Genomic DNA, 22958 nt, shown 5'->3' with positions numbered 1-22958 from the left:
CCTTCTTCTTACTGTTTTTCCTGCTTCTTCTCTTTCATGACTATTCCTATTTTTATAACTCTCCATCTCCCTCCCTCATACATCATACACTAACAGGTAAAGACACACACACACACAGAGAGAGAGAGAGAGAGAGAGAGAGAGAGAGAGAGAGAGAGAGAGATAGAGAGCGAGAGAGAGAGAGCACCTAATCAGGTACAGCGTGCAGCAGAACAATGTTCTGGAACATGGAAAAGCATTGCAGTGGGATGGGTCTGAGCCAGCCAGATTCAGTTACCTTCTGTTTGACGTACTTTCAGCTCTCGGTTTCACCCAGATGTACAGGCTAAGGCGGAAGGGCATACCGTTTATTTATCTATACAGTGATATGAACACATACAGGATACACACAGCAAAGGGCGGTGGAGCCTATTTACATCAACACAGGCCACGCTGCATATATGATGAAAACCAGCCGACCACAGACGTCTTCTTCACCTACTGAGGGAGGACAAAGTGCAAATAACTGCTTTAGGGAAAGTGAGGTGGGGAAAGTTAATGATAGAAATGAGTGCCAAAAATAAAGACAAAGACGGCGCTACAGACTTGGTTCCGAAAAAGAAAGCACATGGAATGAAAGAAGCGTTAGCGATACGTGGCTTACACGAGGAGAATCAAATGTGCGGTGTGGCGCGGAAAAGCACAGTGCATCATGTGTCACTTCTCACGAGATGCCCAATCAGAAGAAGGGTGTGTGCGAAAGTCACTTAGAAGAATGGACGAGAAAACCATATTAGCCGTATTGGAGCACACAAAGCTGTACTAAGCAAGTTCTACTGTATACTACGATTTTAAAAAATAAGCTTGGAAAGCCGTGTTTCATATTTTACTACAATATTTCACTACAGAAGTTTGTTTGCTGGTGATGTTCAAGGCAAATATGCCATCTAGCTAGGTAGGTTAGCTATCCAATACCTTGAGCACATTTTTCTCTTTTTCACGTTTGCTCTTTGAAATCCCAGAATGGATCACCAAAGATATTGGTAAGAGTAATTGTAAATGATGAATAACGATGAGAGTAAATAAATACTAACAACCTCCGGCCCAAGCACCGCCCATAAAATACGCTCCGCTTTCTCCACTTGGCAAAACACAACATATGCGGATTTTTGGCTGAATCTGCTCCGCCGTGCGAACGTACCGCATTCCAAGGCATTCACTGTGGAAAAAGTGGATCCATATCTAGTGTTTCAGACACAGGTTACATCTGTCACTTGGTAGGGTTTGCTTGTTTAAAATGTTAATTAAGATTTTATACATTTGGGCTACACTACCATGACTAATAATAGTTTAGATAATTGCTCAACGCTTAAACGTATGATGTAATATTGTCGTGCGTATAATTATATGGCCAACAGGGATGACCAAACTTGCATTTCAGCACTTTAAACATTGGCACTAGGAGCTTTGATTCATTATCACGAGTCAATTCTTTTGAAGTTTCCAATGGAAAGATGCGTATAAAACGCAGCGAAAGGTGTTGATGGCACAGGCCGCATTACAGGTCTTTGCATGAAGGCCACTGTTCTCACAGCTGGAGAAAGTGGGCTGGGCTGGGAAAAGTAAAGAAGCCACTTGTTTCTTTTGAGTTTTAATATATTTTACTTATTCTGAACTAACACAGTGCATGTTCTGTCACTGTGATTAATAAAAGATTTTGACAATCCATTTTCCAAATCCATTTGTTAAATCCATAAAATCATTTTGACAGATTAGCTATATTTAACTATCACTTCAAACCAGGTGTATAACCATAATCATATTCATATTGTTATTGAGATATTTAGCATAAATATCAAAGTTCGATTTTTTTGTCCATATTCTTCAGCCCCAGTACATGCACACACATGTGCACACACATACACCTAAGGCACAAAATCACACACCTACACGTAATCCTTTCATACTCACAAGCATCCGCTTCTACACCCACACAATAGCAAACCATAAAGCAGAGAAGTGGAAGCCAGGTCTGTTCCATCCTGCTTCAGGGGGCAGGGCGCATACCTGGCAGGGCGCAAGACCTGCTTCTGTACCAATGGCCTAAGTCAGACCGGAGAACGCCGCTCAGTGGCACACTGGGTCACCTGGTCCCAGTCCCGCCCGAGACACTCCGACTCAGCAAAGCACCTGCATCCAGCCTGACAATTACTCTCTACTGAGAGAGGGAGGGAGAGAGAGAGAGAGAGCTTGAAGATCTCTTTCTAAAATAGGGTGTGTCTATCTAAGCCCTCCTGAACACTTGCATTCACAAACACACTTGTAAAAAAAAAAGAAAAGGAAGCACACACCCATGAAAGAGAAACACAGCACCAGAGTAGAGGGAGAGAGAAAGGCACGGAGGGAGAGAATCTCTTAAACTCCGCCCCCTCTTTCTTACTCAATCTCGGTTATGCATATACAAACATATACACAGACATGCATAGAACTCCACAATTCTCACAGCATGGAGGCTATAATTCCACATGCAGGCACTGTTGTGTCAGTGTGTGGTGGCTAGCAATACAACTGAAGAGTAAAGAGAGGTTTTCATATTCCATTGAAGACTGAGATGCCAGGAAGTTTCACACACACACACATGCACACACATACACACGCACATGCAAACACACACACACACACACACACACACACACACACACACACACACACACACACACACACACACACACACACACACACACACACACACACACACACATTCTCTCTCTCCTGCTGTCCATCCGGTACATTCTGGCTCTAGTGCCTCCTGTACGTCAGTGCTTCATGGTTTTTAAATGTCGAGTCGCTCACACACCCCTGCCTGCTGCCAGCCGGGTTACTGTAACCGTTGCTTCAAAGCCTGTTGCCCTGGACACCAGGGAGGACAGGAAGTGTGGCTCACCCCTCATGCCTCGGTGACCCCATCCTGACCAAGTACACACACACACACACACACACACAAGAATAGAACTAACCTATTTCTTTTATTTTCACTCTATTTGTCAACTCTCTTTCTTCATCCATTGAACTTAGTGAATACTGACTAAGTCACTTGCTTTGGTAATGTGATGTGCAGAATTTCACACTCATACTGAAATCTGGGGGGGGGGGGGGGGGGGGGGGGCAAGTTGTTGGTGGATTAGCCTAAAACATTCCAGGAGGGCTGACATCACCAGTGCGCGGCCATAGCCTCATTAGCAGTGGCAATGATTAAGAGGCAGCAGTGACATCGAGTGATGAGGGAGCAGGTCGCTAACATGCTAACGAGGATGAACTTTTCAAAGCCCAGTGAATCAGCAGCTCTCGAGACAGAATAAGGCTTATAAGTCTGTACAAAATACGCACTAACACATACTAACACAGATAACACAACACATTCCACAGCACAACAAGCAGGTGTACATTAACATGAAAGGTTTGTGTGTGTGTGTGTAAGAGAGAGAGAGAGTGAGAGCGAGTGAGTGTGTGTGTGTGTGCATATGTGTGTGTCTGTGTGAGAAGGAAATAAAGGTTTATGAGAGTGCCCAGTGGATGGGTTAGGGCAAGGTGCATGTATACCACACCCTGCCATTGTGGTCATAGACACACACACACACACACACACACACACACACACACACACACACACACACACACACACACACACACACACACACACACACACACACACACACGTATTCCCAAAGTTTAGCTGTGGACATCCTGAACAATAAAGTTCATGTGTGCACACAGTGCAAGACTTAGAGAGACAGGAAAGCAAACACTAAGAAGCGCTAAAAAGAGATTAGTACCTTCACCACAGGACTGCTCCATTCAGAAAAAATCTGATCTAAATATATATCTTTATTTATAGCCTCTATCCAACAGAGGCAAACTCAGACTGCACAGGACACTTAGTTCTAAGAAAATCTCATTATCCAATTATCAAGAACATCCAGTGTGCTCTCCTTACATGAACATTTGAGTTCAAAAGAAGCTTGCCACAGATTACAGAGCTCCATTTCCTGTCTACCATTCAAAAGGCATTCAACTTCAGACCATTTAGAAAGCATGATCTACACATACCAGAAAGCCTGTACATGCAGAACGTCTGCTTCAGCAGCTCTCAGTGGATCCAGGAAGGTGACACACCTCTGAAGCCACGTAACAGTCGAACCAGAGGAAGAAACTGACTTACGGATGTCCAGTGGTCATGGTCATGGTCCCTTATCTCTTGACATGTGTGCCCATCCGTCTTGAGTGCCATGAGAACCTGACAGCAAGAGTGAGTGAGAGAGAGACAGACAGACAGCAGCAAAAGAGACGTGGTTGAGGAGAGGACGGGAGAGATGGGAGCACTTCCCCTTCAACCACGCAATGAACCTGAACATGAGCCGTCTCTCTTTTCCAGCCTGCAAGTCTGTGTGTGTGTGTGTGTGTGTGTGTGTGTGTGTGTGTGTGTGTGTGTGTGTGTGAGCGCACGCACACACTCATAATGTGTAAGCAATACAGTCATAAACGACACATCCAGTCAATCCGCTTCCAGCCAAGTGAGTCAACAAGTAAGGTATCTCGGCTCACTTTCCCTTTCTAAGCCCGCGTTCCCTCTCCCTCTCTCTCCCCGCCTTTTGTTCCCTGTATGTCAGTAAATGCTTCATGCATCGACCAATTACGCACTGACTCATCAGACACTGCAGTTTCACCCGTTGTCCAGCAGGGGGTATCATTTCACAGCGCCCAAGCGCTCTGGATGACATGCAATGCCCGAAGGCCACAGTTCTGCAGCGGGTTAGTGGCTGTATGGATGCTGCATATGGCTTGTGTGCAGGAATGAGGAGGAGTCTGTGGAAGTGGATGCACCATGACAGAGCAAAATAAAAAACAACATATCACCGCAATAGATGTTCCAGAGAAAAATGTGGGGTTTTTTTTGGTTTTTTTTACCGCTGGCAGCATGAAACTTATAATCATCTAGAAAGCAAGAGGAAGACTTTTGCCCAAACTAGTTGTAGGATAAACAGTATCACGTCAGTAAATCCAAATTGGCTGTAGATCACATCCATCTCTCTCTCTCTCCCTCTCTCTCTCTCTCTCTCTCTCTCTCTCTCTCTCTCTCTCTCTCTCTCTCTCTCTCTCTCTCTCTCACACACACACACACACACAAAACTAGAAAAGATAATTAGCTTGCTGTATTTGCAAAAATAGTAAGTTGACAGGCACAAACAAATGCAGATCAGCACAAATACAATGCTTTCCCAAGTACCTGACAGATGTGGCAAAAACCTCGGGCCCTTCATAAACATCTGTGCTGCTGCAGTTCTGTACCAGGCATCTCTCTGGTATCGCTCATTTTGAGCATGAATTTACAGGGGAATTCCACTTACACACTTGCTATCGCTCTCTCACATACACACAGACATAGCCCCACAAACACACTCACAAACGGATACACACATGCACATACACATACTCATCTTCTATGCCAAATGGATCAGATAACGGTAGTTTGGCCACTGTAGCAGGTGCCTTAGCAAGTCACAACACAGGAATCCAGTGGTAGACCTCACAAACACACAGAGAGGGATGGGATTGGCACTGGCAACATGGGTGCGGAGGAGGGGCTCACACTGCGCTCATGTGACTCGTCTCACAGGAACGTACTGGCCAGTTGTTGTGGAGTGCGTGTTGGTTACACGTTCTATCCTCACCATGGACCCTTTAAAGATTTTAGCCTTTCCTGATTTACAACCCTCTCTCCTGGCTCACATCTTTCCTAATTCACAACTCTCTCTCTCTCTCTCTCTCTCTCTCTCTCTCTCTCTCTCTCTCTCTCTGTGTCTCTCTCTCTCTCTCTCTCTCTCTCTCTCATTCTCCCCCGTTCGTCATTCACAGCCCAAGCCCCTCCAGCTGTGGTGTTTGGAACCGTCAGCCAGCAGGACCTGCTTCCTTCCGCTCTTCCTTTCCTCTGGCTATCCATCAGTCTGCTCTCTTCCTCCCTTCTGCTCAAAGCATTGCATTTCTTTTCAAATATAAGACTCCAATAAAAGACTTATATTTAAATTGGTTGTTTAGCCCTTGTTAAATAGGTTTTAGGATCAGATCACTTTAATCTACCTCGTCATTCTCAGTGTTATCTAACGTCTTAAGGCAGGGTTTTTCTGTGAGCTCAGTAATCCTCTTTCAACTGCAGATCATCAGAGGCAAAGTTCATCGGGGAAGGCGTGGTGAACTCTGGGAAACTGCATGACCATGTCAACAAACCGGCAAGTGTTAGCATACACTTGCTCACACACACAGTCAAGACATTCTACTGGCCAGGTGAACTTACACTTTCTCTCTCTCTCTCTCTCTTACAATTACTTGCATACACCACTTCTTCTAGAGGTACTCTGTCAGTATCAGGTAAATCTCAGGCTCCTAGATCACAGTCAACTTTGACATCACATACACCACACACTGGCTACATACATATGCCCCTACACTTGTGCACAGAGCTCATTATCAAGACTGTCCAATCCTTGGTAACCTTGATCAGAAAATGCAAGAGACATGACAAAACTTTCCAACACACACACACACACACACACACACACACACACACACACACACACACACACACACACACACACACACAACACCATCACCACCACCAACACACCAACTGGTCGTGCACCAGCGCCTTCCTCTCACACCTTTTAGAGCTCACCACTTCACATGGCAGCCCAACATTGTGCAGCCCAGAACATTCTTTGTCCAAGTGATTACATAACACCATCATATAATAGTCCTTGGGGCTGCAGGCGACTCCTTTACCAACCGGTTCCTTTCAAATGTTTATTCATCTGTTACCATGGAGACATGAACATAGTTGTACATAATTTTTTGCAACACAAAACACATAGTGTTATTAATATTTTAATTCAGCCTGATTTTAACTGTACTGGCTGCAGGCTTTAATAATGACACAGCGTATGTATGCTAGCCTCTGAATATATCCAAGTGTACTGGGAAAAGCAACAGTAACTGTATTCACTATCTGTACATGAAGAACCACTGTGTGTGTGTGTGTGTGTGTGTGTGTGTTTGAATCCATGTGTGAGCATAAACATCTTGACTTTGCTATTCAGGAAACAAATTTGAAAAAGATCTGTTCAGATTTTAAGCAGACCTGTGCTTGTTTTCCCTCTCTCACACACGCACACACACACACACACACACAGGTGACTGAGGTGCAAAGATGTTACATGTTTTCCTACCACACAGTACATCAGCAGTTTCTGCCCTTGTTTTCCTACAATGCCTATGAATACTTTATCATTTCTATAGCAACATGTCATCATTTAGGGCAGCTGACACCTTACACTAACACACATCTTACACTTATCCCCCATAAAGGAACTCACTGCTCCTGGTATGAACTATTATTAAACCCTGCACAAGATAATATTTATAGGTATTCTGCGTCAGTCTATGTAAAACATGGATCTATTGGCTGAAGAAAACAGTTTACATCTTTTTAAAAATATTTTTAGCTTCTTAACAGCAAACCACAAGACCAGACATCAATGCCATTCACATCCAAGCTGACACAGTCAGGGATATGTGGTAGTCCTTCACACAAAAATTCCACATGTGACGTGTGCGTGGCACTGCAACCTGTATATACAGCTTAGCAATTTCAAACCTGTTCTTTTGACAACAGGCAGCAAAGCGCAAAGCAGCAGCCCAAAAACCCTGGAACTTTTCTTTACAGGAAGGAGGTGAGCACTGGGTAGTCAGTGCCTGGGAACGTTTGGTCAGACAGAGAGGCAGACCCAACTGGCCTGCAGACGCAGACGGAGGCTAGTGGCTGCTCACGACCTGCCGGACCTGTGGAAAGCTCCAGCCGGAGCCCACCTGGTTCAGGCCTACTCTGGCCAATGGGAACCAACCATCTCCCTCCGTTCACCTCCCCTCTGGCTGTGTCCGCCTGCAGTGACGCCTTTGGGGCCAGTGTGGCCCGTAATAACACCTGCCTTTAGAATACTTCTCTCTGACTGGCTGTGTGCTGGCCTAATGGAGTCATTAAGAAGTTGTTAATAAGCCTCTTGCTGCTAAGTGGTCTTGCTGTACTTGGAGAAATGACACCATGCACCACACATATACAAACACATGTATCTATGCATGCACAGACCCCCCCCCCACCACCACACACACACACACACACACACACACACACACACACACACGCACACACACACACAGACAAACAAAGAACCTATTCTCAATCAGTTCAAGAGTGACTCAGTTGCTGTAATGGCTTATGACGTCAGGAGTTCGAGGTTTAATACCTGCAAGAACAGCCCCTAGAACATTTTCATGAGATAAAGAAACTCAGGTTTCAACTGTTAAAACAATAACCTCACCTGTGGTCCCTTACCAGACACTCCACACTACCATCTTATGGTCAGTTTTGGAACTGCATGCTTAGACTTTCTCAAAATTTGATGTAGGGAACATTGTTAAAAGTCAAATAGAGCCCTTGGAAGGCCTTCGTTTGTGAACAGACAAATTGTATCAATGAAAAAAACTGTTCCCTTGAGCATGACCCAAAAAGGGCGTCCATGTTCCGAGTCTTACCTTTTCATATGTAAATGATCACGGTCTGATACGATTAACTTCAACCGCTGTCTCAGGAGTAAGAATACTCAGCTGTGCTTCTGCTATTCTCAACCACAGAGGCCAGCACTGGGTACAAACTAAAAATCCATCGCCCACCTTTGGCACTAGACCAATCATATTTACCCTGACATTCTGACCAGGTCTAGTATCTGTTTTTTTTGCACTGGCCAAAGTGTCCATCGCTGCAGAGTACAGACAGAAAGGCCCACGCATTTCATCCTCTCCCCTGCAATCGACACGTGAAGGGTTACTGTGACATTTCCCCCATGAAACTTGTTTTTGCGTGCGACTCCGGGCGTATGCGCTGGGGAACATTGTGTTCTAGAGGGCCGCTTTACGGCGGCCGGCAACTCTGCCAAAGAATGTGTTCTCTGGCATCAGGTCCACAGTGCCTGCACCACCTCCAGGCTCTTCCCCTGTTCCAATCATCTCCAGCTACCAACTCCTTACCTCGCCATTACGCACTCTCTCTGGCCACTTTCCTTCTTGCTCTCTCTCTCTCTCCCTCTCTCTCTCTTTTATGAACTAACCATCGTCTTGTTTTCTCCTGTCCAGAACGCTCACCTTCACCAAATCTGTTTAGAGAACATCCTCCTTAAAATTCACCTGCATTACCCTTTGCACCCAAACATAATAAATAAATAAATAGAACCACCACTTTAATCACCCATTTGTCTCATGAGAAAAGTACATTCTCAGAATGACAGCTGTGAAGCCTCAATTTCTTATTAGAGCTTTCTCGGTCTGAAAGGTGTCAGCAAAATGAGTTACAGAATTATGAGTATTTGTTTCACATAATTTTGAAGGGGGCCTTGGTCCCCGGAAACCCCAGCCGACACATCTCTTTCCTGAGAAAAAAGGTAAAATCCCCGCAGGAGGTCTGGCATGAAGCCAAGAACACAGCTCCAACCACAAGGACACTTGATTTGACTGACACAACATGTGACCAATCGTAAGATAGTCATTTCTAAACTAGCCTAGTGCGGCAGGTCCCACCCTTCCTGTGCTGTTTTGACTGTGCACGCTCTCTTTACCACACACCCGCAAGTACGCTCACAAACACGTTTATCTATACCACCGCTAGATAAGTCAGACAGAAAAGGCCCATCTAAAGCTTTGCCATTTGAAGCAGCATGGATACTATGACCTGATCTGCAGGTCATAGTACTGACCAGTCACAGCCACTGAAAACTCTGAACAAAAAGTACTTCAAGTACAAACAGGCCCATTGTAGCTCACTCAGAATGTATATTAATTATCTGAAAAAAAAAATTACATATGGCATTAAAGTTGAAGTTCAGACAGAAATATAATTCATTGACCCATCTGCATGTGCGTGACAAAGAGAAGCAGCGAGAGGGAGCGAGAGAAATGTATAAATATAGAGAGAAAACCAAAGAGTGTGTACTCACTTGCAGCTATCGCTTCATCGCTGTGTCAGATCTCATTAATGTCTCGCTGTCTAACTCTCAGAGCACGGTAACGGGCAGGAGAACATGTGCGCTCTGTGCAGCTCTTTCACTCTCTTATACTGAGCTCTTACTTCTCCTTCACTCTTTCTTTTTCTCTCTCACCGTCTCTACCCCTCAAATGCGAAGTCGCAACTCCCTGTATCTATTTTTCCCACTAATGAAACTAGTACATGACTAACACACACACACACACACACACACACACACACACACACACACACACACCCACACCTCTAGTGCAAGTTAAACTATACTCTCCTAAACCTCAAAGTCCTGGGTTTGCTTCATCACCTGTGGCCCAATGATTCATTCTGCTTGCACAATTTGGCAGAACAGGCAGATTCACAAACAATACCACGCCCCCCCCCCCACCCCCCGCCCCCCCCCCCCCCAAAAAAAAAGTAAAAAAAAAAAACCAACAAAAAAAACAACATGTATGTAATCATGTAATCATACACACACACACAAATAACAACACAGCAAACAATAATAACTTATTCTGGTTGTACCTGTGCAATGACAATAAAGAAAGTGAGATCTTAATTCAAGAGAAAGAGAAAAGAGATTTGGAAAATTTAGTTTTCCCCAGTTCTTATCTACTCTTTTTCCTTTATTTTTGAACAAATGCAACGCACTGGCAAATTTGTTCAACCTCCAGGTCCTATCGTATCTGAAGTGCTACCAATGGAAGTCTTTTCAGAGACTGTTTTCAGCTGCCTCTGTACCTATGCCAGCCAATATCCTGCTATCAACAGTTCACTGAGATCAGCGTGCGTGTGTATGCGTGCGCGCGTGCGTGCATGCGTGTATGGTGTAAGGTATTTTGCCAATAAATATGATCCTTTTCCTATTAGAAAATGTGTTGGAAAAATGATGGTGACATATTATAACAGCATCAATAATGATGACGACAACAAGAACAGCAGCAGCAAGTAAACAAAGTCTCTGAAGGTTTGGTCATGCATCTGGGGTGTCTGGAAGGCACCAAATTGTTACTAAGGAATAGGTCTTGTTCTTCCCATAAAAAAACCTATTTATATCCTAAAGCTTTTTTTTTTTCTAACACTATTACTAGTGAAATGAAGAAGGCAGTTTCTTGAAAGAGAGAGACAATATCTGCAGGCAGTACTGTGTAAATCATGGTCCTCGATGTCAGCTTGTCTTAAGCTTGCATGGTTTATTCTGTGTTTAGCAAAAGTCCAAGTAGATTAACAAAGCATATCAATTCATTCAGTATCTAAAATGATAGCCCTTCTATTATGAATGAGTGCCTTCATGTAGACTTTTAGAATCAACACTACTCTTCATTAAATAGTATATAAAGTCTGTAAATGCTTTGCTTTCAGAAATGTATGCATTACAATTTTTGCCATAGGCAACTCACTATTCTAAAAATGACTGTTTAAGTTTTTTACATAGCTGTGCTACATGTGATAATCAGTACACCTTTACCTGGGATGCATGCACACTGAAATTTGATAAGTGCGATAATTTTACAGATTCTTAAAAATAATCTACAGTAGGTTAAATATGTGATGTCATTGATGTCTAACCAATTTACCAACACAAGCATTCTTCCTTGACTTTATAGATCATATTTAAATAATGACTTATTCAGAAAACATGTAGAATAAAATGCAAGCACACTTTTTAAGAACATGCACTTTTCTGTAAAATACAGTATTATTTGGAAATAAGTTTTTTAAATAGGTCATTTGTCCTTATCCTCACATAAAATATGTGCTATCATCCCACAAAATAAGAGTAAACTTCAAAAAATAAAATGTTCAAAAGCTACGTTAAACATTTCCAATGGGTTGAATAAATGATAGATATGCTGTATTATTTGTCATTATCAGAATGTTTGGCAACATTTCCACCACATACTCTCTGTGAGATTATGAGGCTTAGATGTAACCTAATGATCAGGGTACAGAGAGTTTCCACCAGTTCCATCACATTCCATCACCTGCCACTTCAGTGGTAATGGCACAAAGAAATAAATGATGTAAGAAGACAACACAAAGCTTACAAGGAGGTAAGTAATCTTTCAAATAAATATAATAAATCCCTATTAATAAAATATTTTCTAAAATAAGAATTTGACATTTGAACTGAGTATCTGAATATAACAAATGTGATTAATAAAATATTAAACACAAAAACATGCTACAGAAACGAAAGATAAAATCTCCTTATCTCAAATGTATTATATACAATCTTCTACTAGCCAGCTTAAAAAACAGAAAAAAATAGAGACATCCATTTTTTGCCAGTAGTTTGTGAATAATTCATATGTGTGATTTATCTGCAGGTTTATGTGTTCGTGTGTTTAAGCAGATGCTTTGCAGTAAATCTACTTGTAAATAATCTCCTGCCTCTTATCTCCCTCTTTTTCTCTCCTCTCTCTCTCATCACCATCATCTTTATCACTCCACCCTTCCCCCTCGGGGTCATTACCCTCTTTGGGGTGTTCTTGTCCTCCTCCGACATACATTCAACCACAGAACCACACCTCACAGACACACTCAAATACATGTACACCCAAACGGTCACCCATCCATAAACACACACACACCCAAAAAACAAAAAACAACAACAACAAAAAAAACATACCACAGAACCATTATATACCGTAATACCCCAATGTACTGTTTGCAGTGTCCACATATACTGTACATATAACTTTAAGCAGATTTTCAAAGTTCCACTTGCTCTCATGTATCACAGCTTCAACTAAACAGAGTGACAGTTAGGGAGTTTGTGTGTGTGTGTGTGTGTGTGTGTGTGTGTGTGTGTGTGTGTGTGTGTGTGTGTGTGTGTGTGTGTGTGTGTGAGAGCATGAGAGTGAGAGAAAGAGAAAAGTTCTTCATATTAGCACAGTACAATAGTACACCAAGTCAAATGCAAACTAGAACATTATGAGCTGTAACAGATGCGGGTCAAAGATCCAATAAAAAGCTTAAGCTGCCCTCATGCTTAGCTAGACCATGTGTATGACGTGTATTATGGTTTAACAGGACGCGTAAACTGTTTCCAGTTAATGAGGGGTTAGGTGGTGGAAGAGGTGGTCAGTAGTGACTTTGCAAACATGACCACAATTCTGAAGAGTAGGACCTCTCAGTGATGAGAGAAGATGAGAGAAGCCAGGACACACGCACATGACCGTTGACTACCGTTAGTGTGCAATGACTAGATGCAGTTTCTGATTGAGTGGGTAGCAAGATGTCAAAATGATTTTAATATCAAACACTCAACACTGCGGTGTGCGCTAGAGCCCCATTTAGCATACAGGAGTTCAGTATTGGTGGGTTATTTTGCTCTGACTCGCCAAGGTGCTTCTGGAGTGACGTGGCAGTTCAAACATGCTTGTGCTGCATCTCAATGTTGTTTTTACTTCTGTGTTGTTTTCGGTTTCCCTGAAAAATTCAGTTTACCTTTAGTTAGCTTTCATTGAGCATGTTTGTCTTTCAGATAGTTTTCAAAGCATTTAATTTTTTATGTATGTATTTTATGTGTTTGCTTTTGACTTCAGTAGCAATAGAACAATATCCAGACTATTTGCAATATCCAGCAAATAAATTACTGGATACACACTCTATCAGCATGTTTATGTCACATCTTCTCTCAACAGGAAAATATCAGTAATGGATTAGTAATGAACCAGGAATAAACCATCTTTTCAAATACTATTTCACTTCATTTGCAGTGTCACACACTTGGTTCTGAATTTCACATATTCAGTGTATCTCCATGGAAATCGGTGTGCTGGCTATTTATGGAGCTTTTGAATGCAGTGAGAGCAGGGAAAGGAAAGAAAGAACTCCAGTGAGTGGATGGAGCCGACTGAGCAACAGGTGTGCCACTAATTCCTGCAGAGATGTTCACCGGTTAGTCCCGTTGGTGTCTGTGGCTATATATCCTTAGTAAGGATGCCCCGGAGCAGACAGTAGCCCAGGTGGCCATGGACACCTCTCCGTCCAGCATGCTTCACAGCTGAGGCAGTGCGCTCCGAGTGCCTGCTCTGGTTGTTCCTTATCCCCACTAATGGCTTCCTATCACGTTATCAGATGTCTGGCTTCACAGCGCCTGTCTGCAGGGCTTTGTTGCAGAACTCTGCATGATCCTGTCTATACAGTTTAGAGTACTGCAAACTTGTCTTCCTTTTTACAAGGAAAACATGGGTAGTTGGTAGTGGAGCTTTTGTAATTGTAACTGAATTCCATGCACCTCTTTGTAATTTCAACTTTATTTGTTTTATTATGACTTTGATGATCGTTGTGTTGCAGCTGTTTTCCTTGCCGGCCAGGATTTTCATTGTTTTGCTGTGTCAGATTTATGGTTCATGTTCTTTGGCTTCTGAATTACTTGGTTTTCACTCATACTCAGGTCTGTGTGTAGGATTATGACTATGGTCTTCATAGGCAGTAAAAGCTTGGGTTTGAATATAGGGAGGGTGATTTATTCGATTCATTTAAATAAATTTTTTAACATGATTTTCAAAATGTGGTGATGAGCATTTAGTATTTAGGGCAAATGCATTCTCATTATCCTTAATACAGTCCATAGTTTTATTTTCCATTATTTCTGTTTTTCACTCATGTTGTTAGTCTTTGTACAGCCTTTGTATTGTAGTTCTGTATTCTGGTTATGTTTCTTTGTTCGACCCCACTGGCTTTTCAATCTTGCACTGTCATGGACACTGATTATGGATTTTTCCCCTAATAAATGTCACTCAACTCAGTGTAAGTGTCTGGCCTAGATTCTTGCCACTTTACAAGGATACATTTTTCCCATAGGAAATGGATTACACTTTACTCATTGTTTTAACTAGCTCAGTATCACTTCAGTAGGTGAGTGACGTGACATATTTGCTTTCAAAAATTTAAAAGAAATAATGTATGTTTGAACAAAAGCAGCAAACCCAGCAGATTTAACCTATATAGATCAGCACCCTACTCCACAAAGCAACTGGTATACGTTTAGTATGTATGTATATTCCTCTGCTTCTTGACAAAGATCATAATTATTACCCTCAAGTCTTTTAATTAAAAGTACTAATTTTGTAACTTTGTTACTTTTGTGACCTGGTGATCAATACCAACTTTTGTGTGCCTTGTATTTACTTTGTGTCCCTCTACAACTATATGTTCTATAGTTGTTTCACTGTTCCAAAGACAATGACACATATTAACCTACCTGCCTATAAATTGTCAGTAATAAAGGTGACCTTTCCTTCCACTTTATGTTTTTTTTTTTATTTAATAAAATCTGCTTGAGTAGAGAATGGTTGAGTTTCCCCTTTCTTGTCGTGGTAGGATAGTAAAGCTTGAGGTGATGACACACAGCAGATACTGACATCTAAACATTTAGCTAAAGCAGAAAAAGATTCAGGCTCTGCCTTGATGGAAGGATAGAGGTCTGCTATTCTTGCATATGTCACAGAACAGATGAGTCATGGAGTCTAAGTGTACTTTGTACTCTTAAGACGAAACATAACCCAATATGTTTATACTGTGATGACATTGCATAATCAATAGCTTCAGCGGCTTATAACATCTACGCCTGGTCTGGGTTCGAAACGGCACTATCGGGCAGCCGTTGAAGGACTTGGCATGGGGAGTGGACGAATGTGTAGACCTTTAACTGCCTGCGCAAGAGAGCGGTGTGTGGCCTGGGTACCACTCATTCTCAAAGCTCCACTTGTTTTCAGCATTTCACAACTCTTTCACAAAAGCAGAGAGCCATATAAGGCAATGATGCTCCCTCCCTCTCTCCCTCCCCCTCTCCTTTACATCCCCCCCAGCTTGTATCTCCATCTCTCCTCTCTCTCTCTCTCTCTGCTGTAAAACAGCCATGTTTGATGGACCTCTGTAACAGGGGAAAACATGGTGAAGTTTATTGCAAAATGACTCATGCACGCCTACCCAGACGCTGACCTCCGACAGGTTGCTATGACGATCGAGCCCTACGGAGAAATATTGCGGCAAAATGACCCAGAACTTTCACCCAATCCTGTGCTGCTACATCGAGGCTGTCAGCCCGAAGGCCCTGCCCATCAAAGTTGCCAATAAGAATAAGAACTAACTGACATCCGCTGAGTGAACGTGGCATTCAGTGAGCCCTAGATAAACGACATTTAAGACTGGAGCGGACTTCCCATGCCAGCCAGCAGCTCCACTGTCTTTCTCAACTTTCATTTACCTTACTGACAGACAAAAAAAGTACACGCGCAGAGAGAAACAATCCCGGGCTAATACTGCCAGTAGTCACCATGACTAAGGCGTTTCTCAGTTTGATGGTGCTTCCTTCTGTGACTAATCTTTCACCTTTTAACTCTGAACTCAGTACATGGAGTGCAGAGAAATGGGGCAGTGATTGACTGATATGGGTTTTCATTGGCCGACGTTGATATTTAGAGAGCAGGCACCTAATGTCTGATATATAATACCAATATCGTTTTTTGTTGTTGTTCATCTGATAAAATCAATTTAATAATAATAACAAATAGGACAGGAGGACGTGTGACAAGAATGTGTTTTCAGAATGTGTGTCTGTGTGTGTGTTACATTGTTAAAAAGACAACTAAGGACAACTAAGGACTATGTACCTTTGAAGCTAAAGCCAAGAAGGACATGTCCTGTAACCTGTATGTCCTACCCTACCCTGCCATACATTCATACGCATGAGAGATGCAGATAGGTACAAACAAATATACCCCATCTGAGTGCTCACACCCAGACACACACAAAACACAAAGTCCCCCTCCATACACACACACAAAGCATAAATGTTTCACTATACTGCACGCAGATCCTCGACATACCTTGTTGGCTGCTGGCGCAAATAGTCATGAGATTTATTTAGAGGAATGAATGCACATTAACAAGTTGCTTGTTAAACTATCAAGGCAAAAATACAAACACTACAGACTTATTATCGTCTTCAGTCATACCCCAAGACAAATAAACGGTGGCACTACTTTATGACAAGCACACGCAAACGCATTTGGCCCTGCAACTCACACTTGAACACTGCAGTGCTGAGCTCTGTGGAAGATTCTCTATAATCCAGATGAGTAGAGGAGTCTCACCTCTCCCGGAGGCTACTTCCTTACTGATGCCAATTAGTTATTTGTATGGAACTGTTTTATAATGGTATGGCTATGAGGCTGAGGTGTAGCACTTCATTAGTTTATGGTTGAACCACACACTCGTGGTTCAAGAGTGTGTGTGTGTGTGTGTGTGTGTGTGGATTGTATATGCACACACGCATGTGTGAGGACAGTGCCGTTTTTAGACCTCAGTGTTTAAGATGAAGCCCTGTGGTGTCAGAGGCTGCTCCTAAAAACCCAGGGAAAAAAGGGCTTCACTTATCCCAGGCAGGGCAATGACAAACACACTAGCAACCACGCAGGCATCTGGGGGAGTATTAAAAGACAAATATTAAAAGACAGTTTTGTGTTAATTCACACATGATAAAAGGGGGGAAGCAGCACAAGTCCATTACCCATCCAGAGAGAGAAGGGAATCCCTGCATTCAAAGCCTAGCAGGTCTCATGGAAGTTAGTGTGTGTGTGTGTGTGTGTGTGTGTGTGTGTGTGTGTTTGTGTTTGTGTTTGTGTCTGTTAGAGAGAGAGAGGGAGAGAGAGAGAGAGAGAGAGGGAGTGAGAGATAGAGACAAAGTGGAAAGAGGAGCTGAATGTGTTTGGCTACACTGTTAGGATTGTATCTTCCTCTCCCTCCAGGTTATTGTCCTTGTGGACATAAAATGTAAAGGTACAGATTCTGGTATAGGTGACCTTTTATCTATTTGTATATATGCAGATACACTTGGGATTTTTCACACGCATGCAATTGTGTGTATGGAGGAGGGGAGGCTCTGCTCTCTGCACAATACAACTTCATGGGATTGTAAGGTTAAGCATGAAACATAAAAACAACCATGCTCTTACCTCTAATTGTAGCAAAAATGCAAACGCACACATACAAACACATGCATAGGCTACTTCCATTTGTTACCTAATGAAGTGCCAAGCCTCCATTCCATAACCATGCAGTTAAAAAATAACTGCAATTTAATAAAAGCCCAGAGGACTCAGGTAGAAAGACAGCATATCTCACTGAAGACCAGAGCAGCAGTGCCCTCTAATGGTAATACCCTGTATCACAAAAATACATGGCTTGGAACAATTTCCTATACTGAAAGGTAAGGCACACATTTCAGCAGGTGCATTTTAGAGTCCTTATACCAGTATTTGCTATGGAAATTAAGCCGATGACATTATTTCAATACAGATAGCTTTGTCATCCCTTACTGGGGGAACAAGATGGCTTCTCGCAGATGAGAACAGCAGTGGCTTAGAAGGCTAATAATTTGGAGACATGTGACACTGAGACCATGAGACAGATGGTTATGTAACATATATCCATATATCATGAGCTGAGGAAGGGAGAGTCCATAAAAAAGAAAGAGGATGAGAGCAAAAGAGAACGGCTGAAGTGAACCCAGACAAAAACACACAGCATTAATGACGTTATTGCACAATTATCATCCTTTTCCAGCAGAAGAGCCTGGGCTCCATTCACCGTATGTGAGAGCTCTTCCTAGTTCTGCATCTCATCATCCCTCTTTATGCCATACGGTGCCACCAGGGTCAGGCCAATGCCAGTTTAGTTCTCCATGCCCCCATGTGCCCTGCTGGGCTACACAGTTTTGGCCACTACTTAGAGAGTGACACGGTGTGAAGAGAAGACTGAAAGAAAGTGCAAAAGAGAAGGAGAGAGAGAGGAGGCTACTGAAGAGCAACACCAGAACTGTCACAAATAACTCCTTCCACCCACTCAAAGTGCACATACACACATTCTCTCTTGCACACACACACACAAACACACATGGCATGTAACATTATACTTATACTTTAAAGTTACAGATTATCTATGGTGCAAATATATGAGAGATACATTAAGCATAAACGGATTGATAAGGACAAGAGACTCTGTGTGTGTGTGTGTCTTCAACATAACGAACAGCTCCCACAGTGTATGCCAACCAGCTGCCTACGTGTCTGGCTTGGGGATGGGTCATGTCAAAGGGCTTGCTGGCCGCAATAAAGAAGGTTCTGGAAACTCTAGCTGGAGCCTAGCACGGGCAGTGACGCCACTTCCTCCCATCCACTATGTACTGATCCTGGGCCTGCATTCCTCCCCACTCTTAAAAGCCTAAAAAACGGATCGCAGATCAGCAGTTGTTAGTGTGTTTGGGGCGTGGAGCTGCAGGCAGCCACTAGGGGGAGGCAGGCACACTGCCTGTGCCAAGCTGGAACTGGGAGAATGCACGGTCATGATGACCACACTGCCAGGTCACTGATTGGTGGCGTCAGTGTGGCTGATGTAACAGAATAGTGTGGGCGGGGAGTTGAGCAGCTGAGTTCACTTTTGACTCACAGAAATGTTAAATACCCTGGCTGATATCAGTCAAAAACAGCTGTTTTTAGAAAAAAAGAAGTCTAAATATCTCAAATCTGAGGTAATTTGTTGATTATAGCAATAGTTACACTTTAGGCAAGCAACCAACCTGTGAAACAAGATCAGCACTGGATTCCCTAAAACCAATATGAGCATTTGTGTTTGTTTTTGTAATGTTAAATGTGTTATTTTGCCTATATGTCCTTGATAATCATCACGGAAATCGGCTGTCTGTCTATACTGAAGGGATTTAAAGCATGTAGACTGCTACAGGATTAAGAGCATATAAACCACTACAGGATTAAGATCATATAAACCACTACAGGATTAAGATCATATAAACCACTACAGGATTAAGGGCATATAAACCACTACAGGATTAAGAGTATAAAAAACACTACAGGATTAAGGGCATATAAACCACTACAGGATTAAGGGCATATAAACCACTACAGGATTAAGATCATATAAACCACTACAGGATTAAGATCATATAAACTACTACAGGATTAAAGGCATATAAACATTACAGGATTAAAGGCATATAAACATTACAGGCTTTAGAGCATACAGATTTCTATAGGAATTTAGACCACTCTGGGTTTAAGAGCATGCAGACTGCTATAGGCATAGAGCACACACATGAGCTTCAGAGCATGTGGAGTCTAGAGGCTTTACGGCTCTACTGTAATGCAGAAAAAGTCCCAGCAACTCACAAGGGAGAATCAGTAAGGTGTCTAAATATGGCGGTCACACCAGGACCATTTTTATCAAATATGGGACAGACAGGCACAAAGAGAGACAGGGAGGAGGGAGAGAAGAGAAGCTCCAGTATACCCATGCTACATGGAGACTCAGCATTTGTCGTAATGGGAGAGTGGCAGAATGTACTCGGTGACTAGCTGTGTGTGAGAATGAACGAACCAACCTCACACCCTGCACCCCCCCCCCCCCCCACCATACACACAAACGCCCTACTCCAACAGTGCTGTGAACAAGCCCACACCAGGCCGTATCCAACATACGGGTCCAACGAGTCCAACTTCAACTGTACGGATGAACATGTACAGCACAAGGCATGTTCACGACTTTGCACCTCCCTCCACAGAGCATGCCACAAACATTCAGACGTTCCACTGAAACCGCAAATTAGGACTGACTATTCAGTGAGGCAGTTCCGTGTAGTATGCTCAATGTTGGCTCCACAGGCCAGGCCTGTGATTACATAATGAACATTTGTACTCGGTCTATTGTGCAGCCACTCCTGTAAACACAAAGTAAGAATTCAGACTCACTGGCCATGCCTCTGATTTACATCTTTGTTCAAATCGCACAGCTGAAATCCAAAATAAGAGAGATTACCTTCATTTGTAGTTTTATATGGATATGCGAAAAAGGGATAACTGTCTTTATAATATACAAGGGCTCCGTATCACCCTGCTGGGGTTTATTTTGTGATTATGCCCAGCTAGCTGTACATTATCCCACTCATTACATAGCTACAGCAATAATTTCACAATAAATACTGGCTATGAATTGATTGTACTAGTTGGTTACAAGGAGAAACAGTCTGTCATAACTCTACAGCTAACAATTGTTGCTGATATCAGACACCCTTTACACAATCTGTCATTCATGAATAACAGATCTCCAAATGCTTGATTGACCAATCACAACATGCCACAGAACTGTGTATGCCACAGAAATGTTTAATAAACATGGAAGTGAAATCACAGGTGCTCTTTAAGCTTCAGGCTTTAAGCAGTCTTCAAGTTCTTTGGGGGCATCTTAACTGACCTGACAGTAACTCTGTGAGCACCAACATTATTGGCTGATTTGGTGGATGGTTGCGGGTGCCATGACTGTTTGGCAGCTGCTTTCAGTTTCCAAGCCATCAGGAAGAGCAAGTGTACTCAAGGTGGTCTCCAGTGGAGAGGTGTATGTGCATCAGGCCCCAGGTGGCAGTAATTATAGTGCTAACAGGGTTTTAGAGTGAAGTCCACTAGCATCCTGCTGGCTGCCCTGATGGATTCCATTTATGTGTTCCAGAACTTTCTTTCTGCCTCCTTGCTTGCCTTGTCTCAATTCACTTATTCTTCACAGAGAGAGAGAGAGAGAGAGAGAGAGACACTAAGGACAAGAGGCAGAGGGATTTTATGGTTTTAAATATGGGATGAGGCTAGCATTTCCTCTGACTGAGATGACCCAGTGGAATTGACCTGATTTCCATTCGCCCCAGAAGGCCTCATGTTTCAACAAAGCGACCTCACTTCTTGGCTTCTTTCAGGACCGCGGAGATCTAATCAACATTCCACCACACTGAAATTTGTTAATACAAGATCTTCAAATCACCACCTAAACCTCTGCGAGTGTCCAAAAACAATGATGATTCACTGTGGTCCTCAGAGACTGAGAAAACCAGATAATCACTCATTTGGCTACACAACTGACCAATGTTAGAAGAAGAAACGTGTAGCTGGTCATTTTTTATTGCAAGCTTATCAAGGAAAGATTAGCCAAGGTTTGCTAAACAGTACGACAGCCAAGCTATTTGGTCACACAGTTCTCCATCATCAAGGTTACTAGAGCTCCTGCAGAGCTGAATGTAGCAAGTGCAAAGCTCCATGTGGTGGCTATAGTAAATAGCAGCGAGGAGGTGGCGCAGGTCTCCAGCAGACATGCTTGTGTTCCTAACTCTGCTGCGCTAGGTTTCATTGGGGGGCAGGGATGGACTGCCCATAAGGAACATCTTGTCCTCTTTGGTTCGTTGCAATCAAAGCTTTCTCCATTGGTTCTGCCAAGTCAAGCTTGTGTCATTGCTTTGTGAAAAAGTATCCCCTTTCTGCCGGTCACTTTCAAAGCCGTGGTTTGTCTTTCACACCCACCATTCCCTGCACTTTCCCCTCCCTCTCTCTCCATCTCATTTTCTGTGTTACACACACATACAAATACTCACAAGCACGCACACACACGCAAACACAAGCTCAGTCTTGATAGATGTGGTTTGGAGTAGGTGGAGAGGAGTGTCCGTGGAGAGTTGCTCTTTGTCAGGGGTATCCTGAGTGATATGTGATTTCGCACTGACTGGAGCCTGTGCCAGGTGCGCATTCCTCTCCCATTCAGCACTTTGGGAACGGAGGACTCGCTACTGGAACTGGGCACAAATACCCTCCACCCCCAGGCCAGCCCTCCTGCCGGCCTTCCCCAGGCTGGGTGAACATGGAAGTCTGTTAATGCTAGACTCCCTGCTTTAACCCAGCCAGTCAGACTCTGGTGTCTGACAGAGCAGGGAACTATGAAGCCCCCGGGGTGGGTTGGGAGGTCTGGTTTATAAAAAAACTGGGCTTTAGAAAAAGGA

General features: G+C 43.1%; 1 long non-coding RNA gene across 5 annotated transcripts in view; it reads right to left on the bottom strand.

Moving 5' to 3' along the window:
- Positions 1-22958, bottom strand: part of LOC113583761 (uncharacterized) — a 40696-nt gene that overhangs the window by 13327 nt on the left and 4411 nt on the right. The gene's annotated exons all lie outside the window — the stretch shown is intronic.

Source organism: Electrophorus electricus, chromosome 11 (genome assembly GCF_041902795.1).
Source record: "Electrophorus electricus isolate QZ-2024a chromosome 11, ASM4190279v1, whole genome shotgun sequence".
NCBI lineage: Eukaryota > Metazoa > Chordata > Actinopteri > Gymnotiformes > Gymnotidae > Electrophorus > Electrophorus electricus.
This window is presented reverse-complemented; position numbering and strand designations above follow the sequence as displayed.